Source organism: Phalacrocorax aristotelis, chromosome 4, assembly GCF_949628215.1.
Source record: "Phalacrocorax aristotelis chromosome 4, bGulAri2.1, whole genome shotgun sequence".
In the NCBI taxonomy this organism is placed as follows: domain Eukaryota; kingdom Metazoa; phylum Chordata; class Aves; order Suliformes; family Phalacrocoracidae; genus Phalacrocorax; species Phalacrocorax aristotelis.
In genome coordinates, this window is record NC_134279.1 from 76,766,040 (window position 1) to 76,793,394 (window position 27,355).

The following is a 27,355-nucleotide window of genomic DNA, read 5'->3' on the forward strand; positions in this document are numbered from 1 at the left end:
GATAATGACTTCTTTCTCTCTGCTTTTTGATGCAACCCAGCACCCTGTTGGCCGCCTTGGCTGCAGCAGCACAGTGTTTGCTCATGTTGAGCTTTCTGTCCACCAGGACCCCCAGGTCCCTTTCTACAGAGCTGCTCTCCAGCCAGGTGGATCCCGGTCTGTGCTGCACTCCTGGGTTATGTTTTCCCAGGTGCACGATCTTACACTTGTCCTTGTTGAACTTCATAAGGTTCTTGCTGGCCCACTCCTCCAGCCTACCCAGATCTCCCTGCAGAGCAGCTCTCCCTTCTGGAGTGTCTACTTCCCCACTCAACTTGGTGTCATCAGCAAACTTCATCAAGCTACACTTGATGCTGTTGTCCAGATCACTTATAAAGACGTTGAATAACATTGGGCCCAATATCGATCCCTGGGGGACTCCACAAGTGACAGGTTGCCAGTTTGAGAAAGAGCTATTTACCACCACCCTTTGGGTGTGACCTGTCAGCCTGTTCCCCACCCATTGCACAGACCACTTGTCTAGGCCATAACGCATTAATTTCTCCAGGAGGAGACTGGGGGGGACCATATCAAAGGCCTTGGAGAAGTCCAGGTAGACAAGTCCACTGCCTGCCCCATGTCAACCAAGCAGGTCACTTTTGTTGTAGAAGGCCACCAGGTTTGTCAAGCACGATCTGCCTTTAGTGAAGCCATGTTGGCTTTTCCCAATCATGTGCTTCAACTGACTTGTGACAGCCCCCAGGAGGATTCATTCCATAACTTTTCCAGGGATTGAAGTAAGGCTGATGGGCCTATAGTTACCCGGGTCCTCCCTCGAGCCCTTCTTGTAGATAGGGGTAACATTTGCCTTCCTCCAGTCCTCTGGGACACCCCCGGTTCTCCACGACTTCTCAAAGATTATGGAGAGCAGCCTTGCGATGATGTCAGCCAGCTCTCTCAACACCCTCGGGTGGTTGGCGTCAGGACCCATTGATTTGTAGGGGTCAAGCTCCTGTAGTAATTCATGTACTAACTCTTCCTTCACCGATGGTGGGTCGGTGTTTGGTTCAATTGGCAATTTTGTTCCCAAAGCCTGGGACCCTACAGTGCTGGTAAAGACAGAGGTGAAGAAGGTGTTGAGGACCTCTGCCTTTTCAGCATCATTGGTGATTGACTCTCTTCTGTTTAACAGTGGGCCTGTGATGGGAATGAGTTGGTATTTCAACGCAAGAGATTTTTTTCCCAGGCAAAATATAAAAAATAGCTAATTTGCCTAGACTGAGGAAGCCCAACATAGAATCATAGAATCATAAATGTTGGAAAAGACCTCTAGGATCATCAAGTCCATCCATCAACCCAACACCACCATGCATCCTAAACCATGCCCTGAAGTGCCACGTCTACACATCTTTTAAATACCTCCAGGGGTGGTGACTCCAGCACCTCTCTGGGCAGCCTGTTCCAATGCCTGACCACTCTTTCAGTGAAGAAATTTTTCCTAATATCCAATCTAAACCTCCCCTGATGCAGCTTGAGGCTATTTTCTCTTGTCCTATTGCTTGCTACTTGGGAGAAGAGACCAACTTTTAGTTGTACTTTTTTTTCTTAGTTGTGTAAATAGCAGATAATAACTCCGCTGGGTTTCACAGTAATGCTGCTCTGTGTCTCTGCTATCTAATATGAAGTTGTCCTTCCTTCATCTCTTTTAATTGGCCGTCATTTTTGTGTTTGGGGAGGTGAGAGGTAAGAGGTGGAAGACTGGAAGTATTTTCCACTACAGACTCCTTAAAACAAAACGTCAGCATTTTTTTCTAGTTAAATAACTAAATATGCTATAGATTACATTTTCACTCTTAAATTACTTTTAGAAATTTTGTATTTGTCAGACATTTAAATAATGTTGTCTTGATATGTTAAATAATTATTTTGGCTTTAGGTGCCTGTGTAGAGAAATATGTAGTTAAAGTCTTCTCCCAAGTTTAATAAAAGTGGTTTAAAACTATTATCCCCCCCCAAAAAAATCTTAGCTTTGAAGGGTTAGTTTATTTCCTGAATATAAGAATGTAGCTACTTATTTATCTTGATTTTATAGTTATATGTAATAGGAAATTGCAGTTTTAAAACATAACTTTGTCATGAAAATATTAAACATTGATAAATGGGTGCCTCATGTCCACTTACCAAGGCTAAAGAACAATATACAGCAAGTACTTGTGTGGTGAACATGAATATACTGCCATCTCGGTGTTAGAAATTTTCAACCTGATGTCAGTGTACAGCTGAAAATCTCATAAATCCATTAGGTTTACGATACACAGTACTGTTTCATCTGCCCGGTTTGATAAGGAGAACCCATAGGGATGTAATTGGTGCTATGCCGACATGTGTTTCGGTGGTGTCTGTTGCTCTGGTTCAGTCGTGCTGATTTATATCCTCCAGATCTACTTCCAAGGCCAAATTTTAAGAGCGGTTTTTGTACGAGAGGTAATCAAGTCTGTTGGGAGTATTTAGGTGCAGTATAAATACCGAAATGATGAAGCCTGCAGAGTTTTGCGGTCTGAAGAATTGTGCAGTCAGCTAAATGAAATGCCCGGTAATCAGCTGTGTGAGGCCGAGCCGTACCAGGTATACACTCGCCGAGGTCAGACCCTGGCAAAACCAGGGTCCAAAGTCGCGTGGCAGTTGTCTGGCCACCCTAAGGTGCCTGCAACATATATATCTGATAGAGCCGCCCCAAACGCCCGTGTAGTCCGTGCAAGTGGCGCCGTGGCCACTGCTTTTCTCAGTCGATCTGGAAGTCTCTGATAAACAAACTGCTCCCCCAGAACGCCCATTTCTTTGCATGGCGAGCCCATCTGCAGATGAGCATCAACCCCAAAGCTTGTGATTACAGCAGCCAGGGCTGACAGTTACACCCGGTGTAACATATACAACAGCTATGTCTATTGAATACACATACGTGTGTGTATAAAGGAAAAGAACATTTATGTGCGTACAGAGAGATCCATTTATTTATTATTCTAATACTTTATTGAATTTAAATTAAAACAGATCTACAATTTGAACTTTTAACGGACTAGTTATTGTCATTCTGCTGTAATTGCTCTTTAACGTCATTTGAATAACAATTGGAAAGAGGAAAACAAAATTTATGTGCAATTAAACAGCTGCAGCTGCACCAAACACAAGTGTGTGGAAGTTTCCAAATAGGAACTTTAATTTGGCAGTGATTTTGGCAAAATAATTGTCCTTTTAGTGCAGCTCAACATCTGTGTGTAGTTTAAAAGTTTTGTTACCTCTTAGATAATTAGCTCCCTAGCTTTCATTGTGTTTTAATGTGGTAAAAGACCCCAGAATAAAATATTCCAGCTTTAAAAATAGCAAACTGTGTCGTACTCTAGTTAAATTTATGCGCATTTCCACAGTTAGCCATTGCTAACTGGCATGAAAATATCTAAGCTGTGTTCCTTATAAAAGAGCATTTCAAGTAGTAGTGCACCAGAAAATACTTGGGGGAAAAGCAATATGCACACATCCTTCCCACACTTGGCTAGAAAAAAAAGTGTTGTTATTATTTGAATTGTCATTGAATCCCAGTGTAATGTGCAAGTGTACAGTTTTACTTGGAAAAAAATGCTGTGTGATTCTCCAGAGATGGATACTTTTTGCTTAAAGAAGGCAAGCTGCAGTTATTTTGGGGTGTATGGCTTTGTGAGTCCCATGTGTACAGCAGCCCCTCTTAAAGGCATTAATTTCTAAAATATGAACTTTGACTTTTAATCTGCCATTTTTATAGAGGCTCTTTACGAGTCTCAGTAAATACATGGCTGAGCAGAGCTGTTGTTTCATCAAATCCTTCCATACTAGAAGCAGGGGAGCAATTTAATGAATCTAATGGGAGACCAGCATAAACCAGATGAAATAAATGAGTTACGCAGCAAGTGGTGAACGTCTAGACCTTGCTGCCTGTGGAAGCCAAGGAGGTGGATTACATCTGCCAGATAAACTGAAAGACAGACAGAACAAACTCTTGGACATCTGATCTATGGGCACGAAGAGCAGTAGGTGGGGACGTATCCTCTAATAACCCCAAATGCAGCAGCTACGGAGGGTGGAAGGTCGGGGCAGTGTTTTCAGCATGCAGCTAATTTCCAGTACCCTCGGTCATCTAGTCCTTTCTGTGCATTAACAAATTAATGTATTTCAGTGTTGTGTGTATGCAAGTTTTAAAATACCTGATACCGCTGATGTGACCTTTCAAATATGTAGGAGATATATAGGCTGAGATGCTAGTCCTGGAGTTCTCCACTTAACCTTAATCAAAACATCTCAGTACTTCAATCTCTAAACCAATTTCTTTCAAACACCTTTGACATTAATAGCTTGCTCTAAGAACATTTTTTAAAATTAACTCTGAGTTTTTAGGCTTTTTACATCCAGCATTAATCCTTCTCGGAGGTAGAAAACCTTTCTCTGACGTCCTTTTGGCTCTGTGGGTGCAGGGTGAGGAGGCAAAGCCCTACATGAAGGACAGGCTCAGGTAAAAATGAATAAAAACCTCTGTCAGTGTTAAAAATCACCTTTCAACCATACTTACGTCTAACTGTTGTGAAGTGTTAAATCTCTTTGAATACTTTGTAAATCAAATAAGCAACTGTGCAATCTACGCAGACATCTCTAAGCAGACCTTCTCCTTTCTCTTTGGATATTCACTGTCATCTAGCCAGAAAATGTTGGAAGAGAATTGTCTTCATCTGTTTTTATGCTCATATTACTGCCAGGTGAAGAGATTATTGTGCTGTGGTTATTTTCCTGTCTTAAGCCCAAGAGTAGAAAATTATTAAAGTCGGCCTTTCGGGCTATATGATTTTTATCTACGTAGAGTCCTGCTCCAGAAAATTGTTTTAAGCTCAATTAATTTCACCATTATTTAACCTCTTGTTCACATGTGTGAAAATGAAAAGGAAAAAAAATGCAGACTCTAGTGAGAGGCTTGTAAGAGGTGAACTTTTAAAAATCAGTTGTAACTTGATTTCTTGGCCTCGTATGTGCTCCATCTGTGCAATTAAAGCACCTCCCAGTCTGTCCTCCTGATTCCCAGATAATGTTTAAACTTTTTATTTCTGGCCTAGCTATACATATTTCCAGAACTAATCACTTCTTACAAGCCCACTATAATTTCTTCTAATTTAAATACTATACTTGCTTAAAAAGTGCTTTGCTTGAAGAATCTGGGTGACTTTTTGGGTTGTAGATGAAGTTAATTAGTTCTGCATTTTCTCCTCGTGCTTGTGAATTATCATTGGGTAACAGGAGAGCTCAGCTTTCTCCCCCTCCTTTTACCTCAAAGAGTAGAGTGTAAATTGTGACTGAAGATCTGTAGTGGGGCTTGAGGTAGAGGAAGAGGCATCTTGGTGGTGACACGGAGCTCTGGCCTATTCTCGCATGATTTGGGCAAGTAAAAGTGAATTCTGTTGGGTATTGGTAAACCCCCGGCCATCAGCGCTTCCTCTGCAGGTCCCTGGGCACCAAGATATTGCACATTTGGGAAACCATTCCTATATGGATGCTCCGATCTTCTGAACATCTTTCTGAGGCGATCACGTTTGGCCGTGGCCTAAGATAGCGTGCTGAGCTGTCCGGGTCTGTGGTCTGACCTAGGAAAATAATTCTTGTACTTTTAATCAGAGCAGGTATCAGACAGCCGCGGGAAAGGAGGATTCCCAGGATCTGAGGAAGAAAAGCAACAAAGTGTTCAAAAGCAGGTCAAGAAGCACACCTGGAAAATATTTTTAAATATATGGTTATGCTGTCGGGTTTTTAACAAATAACTTATCTTCCCCCTTAGATGCTTTCATAGCTTTACTTTAATTTCCGTACTTAATTGCTTGATACTTAGTGAGCTTAATTTTAATATATTTAGTTAAAAGTATTTTCCTACACTTTCTGTTTAGACTTATGGAGCTGCGGTTTCTCAAAATTATGTAGTAAGTTTGTTTTCAACATATTTTACTATTCCTCAGAAGGTTGAAATGTACAATCATACACGCATGTGACAGAGTAATTTCATGATTCTGTCACACAGAGAACATAGTTTTGTGATGAATTTGTTGTGTGGCTTGAGTCGTTTTGGACAAGAGTCCCATAGATTTTTATTTGATGTATTTTTGATTTTAAAAATATCTCAGATTAAATAGGAGACGTTATTATATATTAATACATTTTTAAAGTGTTACAGTACTCTTAAATCATATTCTTTCTCACACACATATTATATAGATGTTGTAATATCAAAAATGAAAAACAGCTTATAGGCTTGAGGAATAAAGATTGCCAGCATTTATCTGGATGTGACAGGGAGAAAAATTAATTGAAGGCAATGAAAAAAGTGACAGTATATGGTAATACTTTTATCATACCCAAAGTCAGTAGATTTTCTTCATTTTGCGCTGGAAGTGTAACGTATTCTGGTTTTCTCTTCAGCTATACGAGAGACTGATTTACTTAGGCCTTCCTAGTTCTGTCCTTCAGAGACATTATCGTTTCCCATCAGCTGAAGTGTGCTTTCATAAATTACAAATGGCAAAACAGGAGGTTTAGGCTTCCAACTAACATGCAGCTCTACTTTTCTTTCTTGTAATATTGCTAAGTAGGCAGTAGCCCTGACGTGCTTTGAGTCTGATTTTCATGGAGTTTGTGCATAGAAGACGGTTCCTAAATCTTTAACATGCATCTTCATATGCTGCCATTCTTTTTTATTTGCTTTGGTCAGGCTGCAGATAAATTTGTGTTTAATAAAATAAAGGCCATTTTTTCCTCCTATTTTCCTTTTTTTGTTGAGGTAAATTATATTTTAGTAAATTAATAGTGCATGTTTACCCCTTTCCATATGTGCAGAAGTCTAGGCAGCTAACTGGGAGAGACCCATAGGGTGCAGTGCTTTCAGCGTACCAAGCTGGAAGAAGGAGGCTGAATTTCTGCCATGGTTTTCAGCCGTGCTGTCGTGTTTCTGATGTGTGATTGTACCAAGACCACTTGGAAGGCAACTCAACTGGCTTCTTGTGCCAATGCCCCTCCAAATCCTCCCCTTCTCAAGCTGGTATTAGGAACAGCAGTGCCATAACCAGTGCTGTTTTCTCCCTTGAGCTCTATTTGTCCTTTGCAGTGAAATGCCTTGCAGAGGTCCAAATCTTCTCTGTCGGGACCCAGCATCATTGGGGCTCTGGGCTCTGCATATGATTGAGCTCAAAGGAATTGCTGTGTTTCATATGAGGGCTACCTAGTACTGACTGCCCACCCAGAAAAAGGTTAACTGAAATTATCTGAACCAGAATTTCTCATTGCTACCTTTTTCTCTTGGCTTGGTGTGGGTGACAGTGTAATTGCCTCTGCTGGTTCTTGTGTGAGTGGTGCCATGGGTGGTTAAAGGGTTAAGGATAAGAAATGCAGAAGAGCTGTTATTGCTGTTTGTTTTTACAAAAGTACTTTTATTTTTAGATGAGTAGGGAAAGGCATGAAGAAAAACATAAAAAATAGTCTTATCGTTGTTTTCAAAAAAAACAAGTCAAATGTTTTTGGTCCTTGGTTTTTGCACAAGTGTCCTCAGGGTCTGGGGTGAGGAGGGAGGAGGGATTCTGTGCACGAGTAAGTGGGATGCCTAAATACATCAGTTTGTAAATACTAATTTGAGGGGTCAAATTCCTAAGCATGCTGGTGTAGGAAGCTGGTTGGCTTTACATTATTGGCTTGGCCAGTGATGGATTTGTTGGTGTCAACCAAGTCAATTCAACTGGCTCTGCCTTTTTTTTCCCTTTATCTTATCTGCTTCATCTCTAACTAGAGACATTTGCTCATTCTGAGCTCATGCCATGGGGCTATGATTTCATCTGGCACATTTAGATGTTACTAGAATAGGGATAATAATAGGTTGTTTGGAAAATTTTTAAGATACCCTAGTCCTCAGCTAGTTGATTTTCCAGCAATAAATACAGGTTTCCAAGTTAATTTTGGCTTCCATTGCAGTGTAAGTGCCTTCCACTCTATGCTGAAGCTTAAGTTCTCTTAAATATAGAATTCGTGTGCGTATATATATATGTACACACCATCCAAAAACCTGCATGTGCACATTTTTATTGGCTGAGCTTTGGCTCAGAATGGAATCACACCATCATTGTGTGCATCTGAGATGTAATCTATTTATGAAACTAAAAAATTATGCATCTCATTTGCAGCATACTTACCTTTGCTGTGTCTTCAACTGCAAAGTCTGTAGTTTACAAGTACCCTTTTTTTTTTCTTTATTAGAGAGGTAGTGGTTGAGACTTGCAGGCATTCACTGCAAGAAATCCTTGAAGCCATTGAGTTTTACCATTACTAGATACAGTACTCGCTCTTTTTAGTACAGGTCAAAATATTTAACAAAAAGGAAAGTTGATTTTAGCGGCGTTTGTGGCATTTTATGTTCCCAATGAAAAGCAAAAAAGTTTTAGTTGTACCTTCGTACTGGCTTGAAAGCAGAAGTCAGTAATGTGACTTCTAAAATAGATTTCATTATTTTATATACAAAATTTCTCATAATTCTTTAAAGACAGTATTGACAGAGAGCAAAACTTGATTTATGGTTGTACAGTTGTAAATCTTGAAACTGTTGATGTAAAAACATGTAAAAGTAATGTAAAACTGGCATGAAAATATGTAAAAATGATATAAAACTAGTTTGGAATTAGCCATCTGTTGATAGTGCATCACTCTAAACGTAATGGACCCACACTAGGACTTAGGAAGAATGTTAGGAATTAAATGTGTTTGCAAATACGGTAAATGGATTTGTGCAGCATATAGCAGTTTCACCATAAAAATTTGCAATTTTTCATATGAAATAAATAAAATAGAATAGCATCTGCTTTTAAGGAAGTTGTTCTTACCAGGAAAACTAAAATAAAAGAGGAGAACGGTGGAATAGCAGCAATAGTTTATTTTTTTTACTGTAATTTTCCCTATAATCAAATAAGCTATGAGTGTCAGGACATTTATCTTATTTGTCAGGATGTCCAAGTTGTTTGTCATCACCCACTTCAAATAAGCCAGTCTGTCTGCTGCGTTATGTTAACTACTCAGCTGGTCAGAAGAAAACCTTCTTGTCACAGACAGATGGTAGAGAGATAGTGGGAATTAAATAAGTAAAACAAAACCCTGTGAAAACTTGTTATTTATAAGTACATACTGGGGTTTTTCCAGAGGTCACCTCGTTTCTTGCAGTTGCTGACTCAATAAAAAAATAAAGTGGATTTTGTTTGTGCCGCTTAACTTGTATCAGACAGTACCTAAAGTGCAAATTTTCAGCCTGTTTGCTTTTGTTTTTTTTTTTCCTAAGAAAGAAGGGCAATTCCGGGTGCTCTGTCATTATTTAAAAAACAAGGAAAATTGAAAAAGGATGTCTAGAAAAACAACCCCCGCTCCCTCCCCAGGCCTGTTTGTGTTACGGTGCAGAAGCGTAATAACCCTGTTTGTGTCAAAGGGCCGATGAAGCACCTGAGGAAACAAGCTTTCATGTAAATGACCAGTTGAAAATATTGTGTCTTGCCAGGTTTTTATTTTAAAGCTTGTATTCAGAGTTGTGCTGTGACTGTTGGCAGTGTGGAAACCGGGCACTGAGATCAAGAGAAATGGCTTTTGGAGGCAGGCTGGTGTTTCCACCAGTGCTGGGGACACACTGTGCTGTTTGCAGAAAGCATCCAGAATAGCTTTATAAAGGTGATGGCCTTTGATTATTTTACAGGTCACTCTTCATTAGGGCGTCTCAGCCTCAGGCAGAGTCATCTTTCATTTACAGCGGATCAGAAGCCGTTCTTGTGGCTGTTCTTACAATCACAGAATGGTTTGGGTTGGAAGGAACCTTCAGAGATCATCTAGTCCCACCCCCTGCCGTGGGCAGGGACATCTCGCACTGGATCAGGTTGCTCAAAGCCCCATCCAACCTGGCCTTGAACAGTTGTTCAATGGGAATGAAATTGAAGAGATGCCTTCATCACTTTTCCCCCCTGGACTTTTAGGGCAGCATTCCCACTGCAGCAGGAGTTTTGTTTCCCTTCCCTTCCTCTTTCTTCCCTCAACATCTTAAGGTCAGTGTTTCTGGGTTTTGGGGTTTTGGGGGTTTTTTGATATTTGTATATTCGGGTTACAGCATTCTTCACTTCATCAATACCAAACTCTGGATGGAAGAGTTTTATGCACTCTAGCAGGCAACCCCGAACTCCAGACCCATTTTCATATTTTGATGGCCAAAGTATTTGGCTCTTCTCATAAAAGCTAGCTCAGCTCAGGTCTAGTCGATCGCTTTGGTGGGACTGTTGGGGCAGCCCATCTGGGGGCACTTGTTCAGATGCTGATGTTTGGGGAGCGCGGCACAGGCAGCCAGCTGATGTAGGACACATGCTGCTCTTCGTACCTCGTTCTTGCAGGTACAAGAAAAGAAGATTCATTGCAAAACCACTTTGCACCTTTAGAACTTCTACATCTGGCAGGGAAACCATTGATTATCTTTTTGTTATTGGATTTAGTTTCTTTTCACATAAAGACACTTTGTGTCTACTCAAATGTTTGGGACATGTACAGACTTCGGTGATTGTATTTTATTTTGTATATAACACACAAAATCTCAAATTTTTTATAATTTAATCAAATTTATATTCAATATTTATTTTCTAATTTCTCATTAGTATCTAAAAATACTTAAGTTATTAATATTCTGTTGATGCTATTTCTCCTGTCTGTTTCTAATCTTTTCAAAATTTTTGACCGCCATCTCTTTTATTTAATAAACCAAGTTTCCTCTCTGGTGCTGTCAGTGCTACTTTTCTTGAAATAGTTTTTATTATAATTTCTTGAGTTTTTGTATTGATGGTTTGATGGACCATGTAGGCCATTAGAAGAAATAAAAACTCAAATAGTAGGAGCAGCATTAAAGACATAATTAGGTGAAACAGAGACATCTGGTACCTTTGGGTAGGGTGTGTAATGAGGAATTCTCTCTAATTCTTATTTCTAAGAAAAAGTACTTAGTTCTATGTATTTAAGTCAATACTTAATCCCCCGTGCTTCCAGGTGAACTCTGTCATTTGAATATTTCCAGCACCTTGTGTGCCTCTCGTGTTCCCCAGTCTGGGAAAAACTGACATGCTGGCCAGAAGAGATTCAGGGTTTGAATGTTTTAGATATATATTTAAATATTTCATTGTATGGTTTGACAGATTAATTGCATTTTCATTTTCCACCTACATTTCGTATTGCATCAGCACAAGTGGTGCCACACGAAAGCCGCGTGTCTCCAGAAGCTAGCAAGAAATGTGTTGAAAGATCTGTTGAATTAAGTTTTTCCCAAATGGCGCAGTACTAATACCCAGTAAGATTCCAGAAGGGAGAAATGTAATATTTGTTTTGCAAACGCAATTTTCTTCCTTTTGTATGTATGTGTTGTCAGTTCAGCTTCTTGGTTTTCCCTTGGTTAAGTTAAGAAAGGAAGCAAAGACTGAAGTGGCGATTACTCAGGCACAGTGCCCCTTGCAAATGCCTTCAGTAAATAATATAGGAAAAGAACTATTTCCCTGCGTTTGACTAGAGGACGACTTAGTAAGATTGACTATATTTTAATCACCACATTTGTGCTTTCAGTTATTAGAAGTATTTTGTTACACGGCTATAAAGGCTAGCAATTAGAATGAAATGCTTCTGTCTCCTACAGGAATGACAAACACCTATTTAAACACCCTTGAGACGGCCTAGCTGCATCCATTGAACTTGTGTTTTGGTACGCAAACACCGAGTTTGGTTTTTTGATGCATCATGCACATAAATATATGCATATATGGTTTTCTGTAGCCTGTTCCACTTCGTCTGCTGTATGGGGTTAGATACTGCCTGTGGCCTGTAGCATCTCATCTAGTCCAATATTTCGCTTTCGGTAGGAGAGGCTGCTTACCCCCGCTAGGATCTGAGAGGAACCATTTGGCCATTGCTGTTCTACGCGTATTTAATGTCTGAAGCATGGGGAGCACTTTTTATTTTGCTTTATACTTAAATTACAAAGCTTTTAGGGGTCCTCTCCTTTCCCCCTTGCCTTCCACAGCATTCAAGACGATGGGATTTTTGTCTGGTTTTTGGGAGTACTATATTCTGTGACTGTATAAAAATAATAGATCACTATTTAAATTATTGTTACATGCCTGGTTATACCTTCGAAGTAGATCACTCCCTCCTTAAATTCCTTTTAAGCTCCAAACATGCAAGTTATTCAGCAAAGAGCAAATATTTACTTCCTGGATAATTTTTTAATCAAATGACACAGCTGTATTGCCCTTCCCTTTAGTTTGGAAATGAAATGGCCATTAACAGGAAGAAATCTCCTTGTTGAAAACCAGACAGAAAATTCAAGTAAGTCTGATTACCTAAGGGTATATTGTTTTCATACGGGTCTGGGTTGACGTGAAATCTGTTAATCATCTTTTTAACCTTCTGGTGTCAAAATATTTGTGCTGTTAAAGTGAAGACAGAAATGACGAAGATCCTGTTGTCAAGTACATATTGTAAATAGGAGAATGAAAATGGATGTTATTTTCCAGGACACAAATAAACTTCAGTTCCATGGGCTTAAATATGGTTGTGCAAACCCAAAATGTAGCAGATCTTCAGGACCTTCAGCTTCTCCATGCCTGTCTGGGACATGCTGGTGCAAGAGGTGCTCAGGGTACAATGCATGTGGGCTTGTCTCACTGCGTGGTTTCTACGGGGAAGCATGCAAATATCGCTCTGTAAATTGGTTCTTCTCAACTGGGTCAATGGAGGTGTTCCGCTGGTCTGAGCGGTGCCCTGCATGACTCCGCATCAGTTTTTCAACTACGCGGTGGGATGAGAGGCACCGGTAATGGGTTTAGGGTCATGAAATCCCATTAGCCATACAGTTTTGCATGCACGACATCTAGGGAGTGTTTTTCTATGCTGAAAGCCTTTTTTGCTCTCTTTTCTTGAGAGCAACATTATGAAGTTAAGGCTACATTTAAGAAGGAGGAGGTGGGAGGACAGAAAAGTTTGATGTTGAGCTCTCTGGATGATGTTCAGTTTGAAATGTAGAAGCAGTGGTTTGAAACAGATTGGTGTAAGCAATTGCCAGTGACATCTGCAGCTGCCAAAGGACGGAGGAGAAAAGAATTAGCAGGAGGACATGGTCTTGAGCTCTGGAACTTGCTCCTTCTCTGGTCAAAGTCTAGATTTTGTTATCCTTAGGATACACTTTAAAGCTTGAAGCGTGTTTCTTTGAGAGGAATGTGGTGTTTTCTTCATTATTGTGTTGAGGATAGAGAAGTCTGTGTGGGTTTTCCCAGAGTTACTGTGAAGTCTATGACTGTAACTCATGAATTTGTTATATAAATTAACACCTTTTTTTTTTTTTTAATTGTGATCAAATTGCAGAATAAGTAGAAATCTTAAATCTGTGTGTGCTTTGAGAAACTGTTGGGAGAATTTTCAGATTCGTCTTTCAGTTTGGTTTTATGGGAAATTGATTCAAATGAAGTCAACTGGGTAACATCATCAGGATTCAACAGATCTCTTGCATCAGAAGTAGGATGTAGAAATATCACTTTCTGCAAGATGAGAGAGCTGGGGTTGTTTAGCCTGGAACAGAGACTTTATTGGGGCCTTTCAGTACTTAAAGGGGGCTTATAAGAAAGATGGGGACAGACTTTTTAATAGGGCCTGTAGCAATAGGACAAGGGGCAATGGTTTTAAACTGAAAGAGGGTAGATTTGGACTAGATATAAGGAAGAAATTTTTTCTGATGTGGGTGGTGAAACTCTGGCCCCGGTTGCCCAGAGAGGTGGTCGATGCCCCATCCCTGGAAACATTCAGGGTCAAGTTGGACAGGGCTCTGAGCGACCTGATCTAGCTGAAGATGTCCCTGCTCCCTGCAGGGGGGTTGGACTAGGTGGCCTCTAAAGGTCCCTTCCAACCCAAACCATTCTATGATTCTGTGATTTTTTTTCATCTCGTACCATCTTGCAGAGATGTCAGAATTTGCAATTAAGTCATTTAAACCATTGAAGTTAAGAGGAGCAAATCAGTAGTATTTCAACCTGGGAAACGCCATGGAGGAGTTTGAGGGTAAGGGCAGACCTGCCAAGGTTACCCAGGGGAGCACGGCTGAGATCACCCACCTTTCTTGCAAAGCAGCCACTGACACCCTGCCCAGCCCTGCGCTAAAAGGCAAGCGGGGGAAGTCCTCCTTCGAACATTTGCCTGTGAAGAGAAATCTAAATAAATCAACGTTATGACAAGTTACCGGTGTAGTGATCTCAGGTGCAAAACCCACCGTGGCATAGTGCCCTACCACATTTCCCTGCTCAATTCAGTGATTTATGTCAGAAATCATACCTCTTTTGGGGTGCATTCCTGTGATTTGGTCCATGCGGTTTGAGATGATGAACATGAAAATGAATTAACGTGAAATGTACTTTGGAAAAATTGTCTGAAATCAGTGATTAGGAATGAAAAGACCATCCGTTTAACAACTGTCATCAGTCTAATAATATTTTTATGCATTCTATATGAACAAATATTTGATAATCTGGCCACATTTTTCATCTCTAGGGCAGTTTATTTGCCATTAAATAAAACAAAATGTGAAAAAATATTAGAATGTTATTTAACGCAAGCAAACTCCTTACTAGAACAAAAATCAGTTTGTCACCAGTTATACTCGATGGAGTTTTAAATTATCTTTCTTTCATAGGAACATTTAGAAGACTGAATGATATTTAAATCACAAGATTTGTACTTAGAATATCCAGAAATTAGGTTATTATTTATTAAAAAACCCCACTGCATTCTCTTTTCAGTAGTGATGAATGCAAGAAAGAAGTTGTTTCCATCATCAAATTTTCAAATACAATTACTTGGCTGTACAACTGCTTCTATGATTACTACTAAAACGTCATATATATGAATGGATCTATAATCACATCTACAAAAACATACCAAAGGATGATATTTCTGTGGCTGCCAGATGAAAAGACTCTAGGAGATATTGCTTAATCTGGGCAGTTGGTTTTTTTAATTGCCCAAATTGCATTTTTTTCACCTAAAAAAATAAAAATTGGTATTTTTTTTCTGAATAGTCACCTCATTGCTTGTATTGTTTAGCACAGATAAGAATTTAAGAAGAGGCCTAGGCAAGAGTTAAATTAAACTTTAGAAGCCGTCCTCTCAAGAGCCATAATTTTGTTCCCAGTGGGCTTTTAAATGCTACTTACATGCTGCCATCGAAGTCCCATTATAGATGTCGATGCGTCTTAAGTTAGGCTTTATTTAAAAAGAAAAAAAAAAACCCTTCTTTTTGAATGAAACGTGGAAGCAAATCATTAGATTAAATTGTTCAGGAAACGAGATGGGTGAATTGGATCCGTGGAGTGGTTACACAGCCTCCAGTTAACTTGGAAATCTGAGGGCATTGCATGGGTGGAAGGAGGAAGTTGGAAATACTGCCCTGGCACGCAGATACGCTGTTAGGAAAATCAAAGCTCAAGCTGAGACTTGAATGTCAAGGCTAAGAAGAAGTTTCTACCACTGGATTGGTAGGATGAGGATTGGGAATGTGTTTCTGGGACATGAAGCAGAAAAAGGTGACAGGGAACAGTCGGCATGAATTTAGCAGGGATAAATCCTGGTTTACTGAGCAGATTCACTTCGGTGAAGACCTGGCTGGGTTTGAGGATGAGGGGAGAGCAGTGGACATTTTCCTTGGTTTTAACAAGGTTGTGGGCACTCCCTCCCACAGTGTTACTCAAGTTGGGAGGTTGTGGTGGGATGGTTGTGGTCTGGTGGACGTCCAGAGGGGTAAAACTCTGGGTGGATGATGGGGCTCAGAGGTCAGGTTTAGTGGGGTGTGCTCTACCTGGAGGCAGCAGCAAGTGGAGGATTGCAGGGGTCATGTTAGAAGATCCTGCTTGTTTCACGATAATAGATGAAGGCACCCGGTGATATTAGAGTTGAACTGCAGCTTTTGACTGTAACCAGTATCTTCAGATTTCAAAACTTGTGTGTATTCCTGAGTCTTACTCATTTAGTTCTGTAATAGGTCTTCACTGAGAAGAGGTTAGCATGTAGGACAAAGCCAATGAAGATTTACTCCCCCAGTAAATTTACTAACACCCTTCCCTTGGAAGCTCTTTCAACATTCAGTGAATTTGCTAGCTAATATGAGCAAGGTGTCAGGTTCTGCTTAGCCCTTGTGAAAAGGTGGGACAAGGGCACGCAGCTTTGCTACCCCCACCTGATCGTGGGCACAAGGTAAATCCTGGTGGCAGGTCAGGTGGAGGAGCAACAAGCTCTGGAGCTCAGAGGACTTCCCTAGAAAGGATTAGTCCCATCACAAAAATCACCCCTCTCTGCTTTCCGAGACTTGTATACGCTGTCCCGCCTGGTGTCAGCACAGATGCCAACTTCTCGTCCCACAAATCATAGAATCATAGAATTGTTAAGGTTGGAAAAGACCCTTAAGATCATCCTATCTGTTTATAGCTGGTGTTTGGTTTTCCTGTCACCTCGCCTATAGCTAATTTGTAACTGGAGAGAGAGTTTAGCTGAGAGACTGTGTGTGGTAAAAGATTGTCCTTTTTATCTGTATTTTTCTAAAAATCAGAATGAGTTACAGAGATAGTTGATTTTAAGTCACGCAGTATCCAAGACAGTGTACAGTACTGATTTAAACATTTATTTTATGATGGCATGTGTTATTCCTCCAGCTGTAGCAAGCTTGTTAATAAAATATGGATTTACTTCACTGAAAATCTTTCAAATTTTTCATACAGCTGTGAGCTGGAGTTTATGTTGGCACACTGACCTGTACTGTCCTCTACAGTTATTAAAGGTTTAATTGAATCCCTCTAGTCTCTCAGTTTAACCACCTTAAAACTACTGTATGAATAGCAGTGGTCCAGAATTACTTTAGAGCTCTGGGAAGCAGAAATTAGCTTGCATTAATTGTTATTTTGTGTAGTAATAGTTACAAATTTATCTTGAAACTTCAGTCTTAGCATGTTGGAGTCTTGTATACTTGAATGGCAAACCTGGATTGATTTCAATAACATCAAGTCTTGGTCCATAAATTAAAAAATAAAAATACTTCTGAGTTTTCCCAATAAATTGGAAAACAGAAAAATGCTGTTTTCAAGCTAAATTGTTTGTGGAAACTGCAGACCAATACATAGTTCACACTTACTTCATGTGTCATAATTACTGCAGAAGTGATTAGTGTATGTTGTGCTTCTCAGGTCCCAAAACCAGATATTTTTTTTCCTCCAAGAAGCGTTTTACGCCATCAGCGGTAGCACTGTGGGGCAGTGCTGGCGAGTCAGCTTCAAGCAGGATTCAGAGGATCCGTGTGTGTGTGGACCTGAGCGATGGGACGTCCGTGGCACCAGCTGCAGCGGGTGTTAAGTTAAACACGCGCCCATTTTTGCTGGATAAAGCCAAGGTTAAGGATGAGAGGAGCATACAGGCAGATGGGGGCACTGACAGGTAATATTAATGAATGCAGTGGTGCTTGGAGTACAGTTACACGGATTGCTAGAAGGAAGGAGTTGAGATAGCCGTCGCGTAGGAAAGCGGTTGTGTCTTATACCCGCCGTGTTTAATTCTTCTGCGCAACATAGGTACACCTATCATTAAATAATTAAATGTATAGACCAGGCTGGGATTGACAGTCTTCTCTTATTCTAACTACAGTAGCTTTTTTGGTGGTAGAAATGTTTCATTAACAGACAAATACAATTTTTATTGATCATATTTTCTCCTTTCCATACTCCATGTCTCCAGATGATTAATTTATTACTGTTCTGGTGATCTTTCAAGGGTTTACCCGGCAGAATTCTATCATTATTTTTACAGTTTAGCTTCCTAATTGGCTTTTTGTGTTAGAATGAAAGTAAATTTTTTTTTTCCTAATTAGGGCCTGCCAGGATTGTGTCCTTTACCAAGGACCACTCCTCTCGCCTCAGCTCTACCCTCCATGTAACAGAAAAATGTTCAGCACCAGTAGAGGACACCAAAAGTATGTTAAAAATATGCATGTGATTCTCTGTGAGGCTGCTCTAGGTGATACTTCCAGAACACAGGAGTTTCCGTAAAACTAATGTAATTTTACAGGCCTGCAAATTTACATTATATTTTGTTGCTAGCAGGAGGAACTTCAGTTAATTGAACACTGGGAGACCTACTGGTGCATGAGGCAGTGCGGCAGGGGGAGGGCACACGGCAGGTTAGATGGTCAACTTCCTACAGGTTGTTTTAAGATGCTTCTTTGTAGGGTAGCACAATAAGCTTTACATGCCTGCTTTGAAACTACAGTGGTGACATGTTACTGACACAACTGAGATCTATACGGCGGGTGGATGTGTACCTGTCCTTGGTCTCGTTAGACGTACTGAGAGTGACTCTTCAGTCATAGCAGGATGTCTAAATATTTTATGAATGTGCTCTCACAGCAAACATGAGTGTTTAATAAGCGAATACTATACATATTTTAAAGATGAGGAACCTGGATATGTACAATGGAGGTGGTTTAGGATGACAAGGATGATAGAAGGCTGGTGATAGTATCAAGAACTGATTGTACTTCTCCTGAATCTTGGCTAGTGCCTTAATCCTCCTGATTTCTCCCAGTTAGGGGATGCCTCAGTTCCCTTACAAAAGCACTTGCCAGCAGAATTCCTCCAGGCTCCATCTTGCGCAACTTCTTTTTGCAAACTGAACGGAGAAGACTGTGCTGGGTCACCAGTTAAGATGTCGGCAGCTTAAATACCAGAAATCGATGGGCGACATCCAGTTCTACTTGTCAGATACAGGAGTAGTCTTGCAGCATGACAGAGAAGGCGCTTAAAGAAGCACCAACTGAGCTAAACCCGGGCAAGGCGGCAGTAGCATTGGTAATTAAGAAGTACACGTTGCCATCTCATTGCCTCTTGCTGAAAACACTTCTGCCAGCAGCATACCCCGTGTAGTGTGACAAACGTGCTACAGAAACTTCAGCTCACAGCAGGCCAGGCTTTGAGCATGTCTGGCACAGGGATCTGTTTATTCATTGCTAGTCTCCAAACATCCCTGTCTTGGGTGGACAAGTGCAGGAACCCCAAAGTCTTTGAGTTACTGAATGACAGTAAAAACAACTTGTTAATTAGTAGTAAAAGTCCCTGAGTTCAGTGTTTCACGTGCTGTGTGAGGCTTCCCACTGAAGTCCAACTGAAATCTATCTAGTCTGCCCGTAGTGCTCTTTGTGGGATCACCATGAGCTCTCTCCTGGTATTTAGCTCTTTCATGATACGACATCCCTCTTCGCCACAACCTCTCAGTGGTAACTGTTTTCTGTTAATGGACGTCATGAGCAGGGACAGATTTAAATCAATAGATGATGCTCAGTCTTCTATTCATTCCTACAGGGAGCAGAGCAATAACCAACAATTAGTTGTCTAAGTTCTTGGAGCTGTAACGCCCCGGAGCGTAGGATCGGGGGGAATTTCCAGGTTACCTTGAACCCCTTTCAAGGGATGTGTCACGTACATCCCTGATACAGTTCAGCCCCAAATATTTGATTAGACTGATGCTTATCTTTCAGAAAGGCATTTGAAGTGTTCAGGAGATGAAGACACCACCATAACCCTTGATAGTATAGTCAATAACATCCACTTAAAAAAAAAAAATTAGAAAATATAGATTTTGAATGAGCTTCTAAGCTGCTCTTTCTTATTATGTCTTGCTCTCAGATTAGGTAGTCCTTCAGTGTCTGGTGTTCCTCCCTACAAAGGTACTTTCACAGCATAATCATGTTATCTCTCAGTTTTTTACTGGCAATCTGAATACATTGTGTTCTTCAAGGCATTTGTCTCCAGCACTGAGTTTTTCTTTTTGCACCCTTTTGAACATACAACACGTGGATGCCTGAGCTGGCAGCGATAGTTAACTATTTATCATCTCAGTTACCCTATTTGCAATGGCAAAAAAAATTCTTCCACGTTTGAATTCAACTATTCAAGGAAAATATTCTCTCCTCTTGTCGAGGTGTGGTTCTGGGAGTGCACACAGAGCTGCACATCATTTTTAAGGCTCTAGTTCCCTACCCTGTCAGTGCGACAATAGCCTTTTCTAGCGGCAAAGCTTTCCATCTTGGTTTTATTAAAGCACGTTTTGTCTCTGTGATCTTCACTTACCCATGATCCAAAATGACTGTGTGATTGGACTGTTGCTGTTATTTTTTACAGACAGTTGTTATTGGTTTTGTGATGTTCACAGCCATTTTGGCAAAGATTTTCTATGTCTGCATCCTTAGTGACGATGACAGATACCCATTAGAAACATCTCTATTGAGAGAGTTTTTCATTGACAAATGTGTCCTAAGCTAACTGATTCATAATCCTTTTAATATGTGTTTGTTTTTATGAGTTTTGTGTAGCATTGACTCTTTTAACCAGAATGTCAGTCGTGTAAAACTATAATTTATTGCGTCTTCATGGTTGCCTTAGATGTTTATGAATCCTGGTGATGAACATAGCATAAGAATAAAGGATAAAGATTATTATTTTCTAGTGAAAATAACTCACTATTTGGTAGAAATAATCAATAATGTGTAAGTACACAGTGTCTGGATTTCATTAGTCATTCGTTCTTGTTCTGCTGCATTCTTCTTGGGCAGATCAAGAAGTTCAGAAAGAAATTTTCATACCAGATCTGCCCAATGGCCCATGAATTTCTACAATTGTACTTTACTAATTAATTGAGACCATAATCTAGGAAAGAGATATAAAAAAGAATTTAATAAATACCCATAAAATAGCCTTCCAGTAGAGAAAATGGACTTGGAATCTCTTTATTAGTATTTGGCTCACTCCTTCGAATACGAATGTGCATGTGCAACTGCACAAAATTAGCATTATTTTTTCTAATGCATCTGTGTGGGTGTTCTCAGCTCCTGTAGAGAAGAGAGGTTACATTCCCCACTGTAACTCTATGCGTAGTAAGTGGAATATGTAGTACAACTGGTTTGGGTCAGAGTGAAGTAAAATTATACTGTGATATTCTTGCATTTTTGGTAGTCTGAGCTGCTCAAAATTCTATTTAGCAATTATCTTGATCATTTAAATTCTTTCAATGTCCTTGGGAGAGTGATATGCCATTCTTTCCGGCTAAAATTATTTAGCTGTTTCTTTTCTTAGTTAATGTAGGGGGGGGAAAATCAATATAAAAGATAATATTTTAGCATTAGTTGATCCTACGGTCTTATTTGATTCCAGCATAGCAGGCTAAGTAGCAAATGCTCTTAGCAATTGTTTCTGTTAGTGGAATTTTGAAAGCACTAAAAGAAATCTTGATCCATGGAGACAGTACAATAATTCACGTTGACATATTTTCCCCATTTGCCACAGGGCAAGTGGAACTATTAATGCTCCTGTACAAAACCTTTTTCTCTTTTTCTCTTTTTTTAAGAGCGGAACGGAAGCAGTGGTGATCGTAACAGTGGATTATATGTAAAAATATAGGCTACCCTGCAGCCATCAAAGGGAGTAAGATTCAGAAAATTTACTATCAGTGTATCTTAGCTTTTTTTTTTTTTTTTAAATAGAACCCCCCGTGCAATGCCTATATATATGTATGTACATTGTGGTTTTCCTGTAGTGTTTTGGAGGTTTGGTGGTTCTTCTAAGGAAGAAGGCGTCTCCGGGGTCAGGGAGCAGGTAGCCGTGATTATAAAATAACCTGGCTGAACACTGCATGTACACATGAACTGATTCTAACAAAAAAATCTCCTCTGAATCCGCTCTGTGCCCCACAACGCACAGTCAGCGCCCAACAGAGACAGCCGTTCCAACCACGTGTACAGGAGGAATACTTGTTATCCATTGTAGTATTTTGCCTGCAGCTTTGAGAGACCCAATTTTCGCTTCCCTTAAGCAGTAGAAATGATGTCAGGATCGGCGTGGCACTTTCTTCTTTGGATGCTTAAAGAACTGAGAAATTGAACTATTCATTGATAAACAAAATTTATGTAAAATATGTATAAATTTAAGCAATTTCACTCAGTGCAGTAAAACTGCCTTTGAAATGGGATTTAAACATGAAGTCTTGAAAAGTTGGTTGGTTAGATGATCAGGAAATAATAGACAGTTGCCTGCTAATAATGCCAGGAACAATAATTTCACTGTGACGAGTAGTAATGATAGATGAGCAAATATATATCTTCTCCACGTGCATCATGTTGGCATTATGTTAAAAAAAATCTGTGTATGCTATTAGATTAAAAATTAACAAATTTTTAGATACATTAGCAAACAATTTCTTTGGTGTCCTTTCCATCTTCTTCTTCCCCCCCCTTTTTTTTTTTTAAGAGAGCCAAGAGACCAGGCTTAGGTCACAGATGAGATGAGTTTGATGACCTCAGCCTACAGCCTCGCAGACATCTGTCTACATCTCAAAGCATCCATAGATTTTAGCACAATTGGAAATCGCTTGTCAGGAAAGATCCAGGAATAGACTGAGAACACTTAACTCTGGTTGTGATTGTAAAACCTCAAGACACACAAAAAATCATCCCTTCCCTCTCGGTGCCTCTTGGTATTTAGTAGAATTTACGTCTGTGGTGCTTAAAACGAAAAACATTCAAAATACTCTTGTTGAACCAAGGTAAGGTGGGTTTTTATTCTCCTTAAACTATTTATTATCTACATGAATTATTGTTCATTCCTCTCAGGCGATAGTCCTTTCTGATGTGGGTTTCTCTGTAATGTTAATCACGTAGGTGCAGCCTCTGGGAAAGACACAAACTTTAACCTTTCTGGGTCATGGGTCTCAGAAGGCACTTTAGTAAGAGATCAGCACAGTACAACGATACACAAAGTATTCTCATTTGTTTCCATGTCTTTCAGGAAACGCTAATTAATTATTTATACATTATCTATATACATTTACTTATTATTACAGCTCAGTTGTCTTTAGCCTCCAGTAGTTAATTTAAAGTACATTTTTCCTAAGGTAACTTCATCATCCCTGATATAACTTGTACTGTTCATAAGGCGTATCGAATCATTTTAATTAAGAACCCAGCCTGTTTTCATGGAAGTATTTCCCTTTTTGTGTATGTCTGCTGAAATTCACTCTTCCCGTAGTGATGTACAAGCCTGTACTGTGATTGTTCTTTCAGATACATAAAGTAATAAAAATTAATAAAAGATTATTCTAATATCAGTTACTGTTCTGCTGGTCTTAGGAATAAATAGGACCCAAATAAAACATAAGAATTTGAAGTGAGGAAAAAATAGTTTCAGTGCCTGCATGCCCTAAGATGTTCCCTAGAATTAGGCAATAAAAATGAAAACTTTCAAATTTTCGGTGGCATCAGCGTTGTGGATTTTTAATTGCTTACTGTGTTTCTTGTGACCTGGTAGCTCAAATGGCACATCAATGTAGTGAAAAATAAGAGTTCATTACACAAAAGCAGTATTAGATATCCTGCTTCATAAAAAGACAGCATAGGGTAAGAGACCGAATAATTGTCCTGATGAAATAAATGAAAAAAAACCCAAACCAAAACCCCAAACTGGAAAGAGGAAGATAAGCAACGTGGTGCTTTAACTGAAATGGGGTTCAGGAGCTCACGTAATGTTCCAAATCCTCTTCTATTCCGTACTCTGTTCTCGGAAATTTACCTTTTAAAATGATTGTAGAAAGTTCTTCAATTTATTTTAATGCCTTTTGCTTATAGCTCATGCTGAACTCGTTGTGGGCTTTCCACAGTGTCATCAGGAATCACAAGCGCTGCAGATTCGGCCCAGCCGCCTCGCCAGCGCCTGCCTGGCACAGCAGGAACTACCTTTAAAATTGCACCGACGATTGTGCTGCCGAGAGTAGTGGTCCTTGCGAGGTGATGGCGTTCCCAAAGTCACCTGTAGGGCCACAGTCGTGCCATGCCGTGCCACAAATTCAACAAAACACCTCTGTCAGATGGCGTTTTCCTGTGTAGGGGAGCTTAACCGTTCCGAGGACAACGGTTTAGCAAAGGTTTTCACGAGGCGTGGGTCCCCGCAGCATTTCTACATGCAGGACGGTTAGGCCTCTGGGAAGTTTATCCAATGATCTTTAAAGAATACCATCCCATTGTAATGCCCAGCGCTGCCTTAGTCTGTAAGTCAGGGTATTCGGCAATAAATATAAGCTCGAGTAGCAGTAAATCTGTCGATACTGATTATCACCTATTTGAATTGGCTTTTCTTCTGTAGTGAAATTGTACGTTGTATGAATATAAGCCGTACGGTGAGGCAGCCTTTTTGCTAGGATAACAGTCCCCTTCTCTCTTTACATTATACAGCAATTCAAGGGGAGCTTTTTCAATATATGTCAATATTTTTTCTTCCTATTGCTGTGTAAGTTGGCGCATAAAGTGACATCCTTTAGGATTTGAATTGTATCTTAAGAGTCTCTATAGGAGTGAGGATTTCTTGCAGTTTACTTTTCAGCTCTAGAGTTTTAAATCTTGAGAATGAGAGGTAAAAAAATTGCACAAGAGTCTTTATTTTGGTTTAGTAAAAGAAAAAAAGGTGTACATCCCAGTAACTGCCTATAGAATGTTTGTTAGAAAAATACATACGTATTAGGAGGAGTATAAAAATATTAGTATGGGGTTAGATATTTGGAAGCAGACAACATATGAAATGTGTTTCTGTGGCCAGTGAGGTATGTGTTTTACTCAGGAAACCTTGCTAGGTTTTTTTTACTGTTCCAAAATCATTGACCATTCCCTGTTATGGATTTCCCAGCCTGCACAGTGTTCCATACCTTGTAACTATGGAATTGATTTTCACTGCCCATCTCTCTGTTTTTCTCCACTCTAATTTTCCTGTTTTGGTAGAGTACAAAGTGCCGTTCATTGAGATTGTTATTATTTTTACATAGTTAATAGGATGTTTTTCTTATTTTATTTACAGATTTCTGGATATACTATTAAAATGAAGTTAAAATGAGTTAAAAAGTCTAGTTAGAGCTTACACTTTTTATTTTGGTCCATTAAATCCTGTAAGGCTTATCTGTAGGCAGATTTTATGATGCTCAAACAAATGCATTCAGGTTTTTTGATGTGCAAATGTTTTCTGTCATTTGTTCTAGCTGCTGCGCAAAGGGCAAGTTACCGAAGGTAGCTGAAGTGCTTAACTGATGGGGTACAGACGCTGACTGTGTTACGGTGTAGCATTACCAGATTTTAACTGTATGACCAGGCAGTGAGAGGCAAGGCGCTGCCAGGGAGATGTTGTGCGTCTTGGGAACTGGCGTGGTGATTCACTAGAGGTCACTTTTTGCTCACTAATGAACCCTTCTCTTACCTTAGCGCTAAGTGAGAGCGGCGTGCTGGTAGTGCAGTATTTCTCGACGGTACAAAGCAGTGTTTGGTCTGGAAGAGGGTGAAATTCAAGACTGATAACTCGTAATCGCCCCAAGTAAATCTGACAAAGCAAGGGAGTTTGTTTCACTGTCATAAATGTATATAATCCCAGCGCGTGGTTGTGCTCAAGGTCCTTGGCAGCAAATGGACATTTTCACGTAACAAACATTGTTTTGCTTTTTGCACCCGTCAGCATCCTTGCTAATTTTTCAGATTTGTAAGCCTTGTGGTTAGTTTGAGAGAAAAGTCTCCAGATAAATGCTTAGTGAGGTGTTACTTTGATACCATACCCTTTTTGTCATTCCTGAGGGGGTCCTCAGTTTTGTGGTATGTGTTTCAAACAAGGAGGTGTGATGTTCTCTGTGCCACCTAGTGAATGAGTGATGTTTATAGGCATGAATGTAATTGTTTGAGAACTCTAAAATAATCTCTGATACAACTATAGGGTTTTTTCTGGCTACTTGTGCAACTTTGTCAAAAATAAGATGCCAAGTGTGTTATAAGGGAGCTAAAAAGTGGGTAGAGAATAACAGAGTGCGAATTACATAGCAGCGCGGAGACCACTAAGTAGCTGCCAGTCCAAACTGGTATGAGCGTACAGCATCTCCCAGAGATGCCCCTACTGCTGCTTTAGCATGGTGCCAGGCCCAAAGCAATTAATCCTGCTTGTGGGCAGATAATCACCTCACGTTTGGAGTAACACAGCGAACCTGACCTGCTTATGGCTTCAGAGCTAGGCAGAGATCAAGCCTCCAGCCTGAGCACCCCTCTCCATTCTGCGAGGTGTGGCGCGGGCAGCGGCCTGCCCTTGAATCCGTGTAGGCAAACGTACCTCTTGCACATCGCTTCTGAATTTGATTTTCTGCATCCGCTGAGTTCCTCAGCAGACTGTCCTAAGCCTGGAGACGTACCCACAAGAGCAGGTTCGCTCAGGAGATGCGCTGATTCTGCTCAGGCCTCTGGATGGTTAATTATTCTCCCGGTTCCCTGTGAAATCACTACCGGCAAACGGGTTGTTGAATCTGTTACAAACTTGCAGTTTTTTGATCCTTCAGTTGGCTTTAATATGGATGTCTGTTGCTTTGCGTACAGAATGCAGCTCACAAAGAGTATCTATTTTTCATTATAATTTTAAAGAGACAATCACATGTCATAACTATTCTGTATGGGTCTGAGCCTAACGCCGTTAATCATATAGAAAATAATACTGTGCTTCATGACCAGGCCCAGACTGATTTAAGACTTGAGAAGTAAATTACTAGTCAATAGTAACTTGCTACAATCCAGTTCTATGAAAGTAAACGCAGAATGTTGTTGTGCTGGTTCATTATGTTGAAGGTATATTGCATTATAATTTTTAATGAAATTTTTAGTGTAATATGTTCCAAATGCCTTCTTTAACACCCTGGGAGACAGCTGGATCTGCGGTCTCACTCGACAGTCGAGGGGCTGTCCGCTGCCCACACAATTTGTGTAGTAGCTAAGGTTAAATTTTTAAGGACTTCATTAGTAGTAGGAGCCGCAGCATAGTAGCTCTGCAATGTGCACAGGTTGATTGAGCTCCAAGATTTCAGACAGGTGAGAAGGAGAAAACCCTCCTGTGGGTTACTAACCCACTTTTTGTTCTTTCATGTTAATTGGCTGTTCGTTCCTGGGAACACAGATTGCGCCGCTTCTCCTTTACCTCCTCCAATGTCAAATCCCCAAAGCAGCCCTGCCAGCGCAGAAGGGAGCGAGCCATATGGGGCAGGTTGCAGTTATTCCTTCAGGTCTGGATTTATTCCACTGTGAACAGATGGACAATGGCTGACATCCACTAATGGTTCTCGATAGGTTTCTTCTGCTGTTCATCTCTATCTTCTTTTTCTCCTCAGCCAGAACACAGACCTTCCTGGAAATGGTCTGTTA

The 27,355-nt window shown here is 40.2% G+C and overlaps 1 protein-coding gene across 10 annotated transcripts in view; it reads left to right on the forward strand.

Annotated features, from left to right (window-relative positions):
• Positions 1-27,355, forward strand: part of CTBP1 (C-terminal binding protein 1) — a 248,851-nt gene that overhangs the window by 148,075 nt on the left and 73,421 nt on the right. The gene's annotated exons all lie outside the window — the stretch shown is intronic.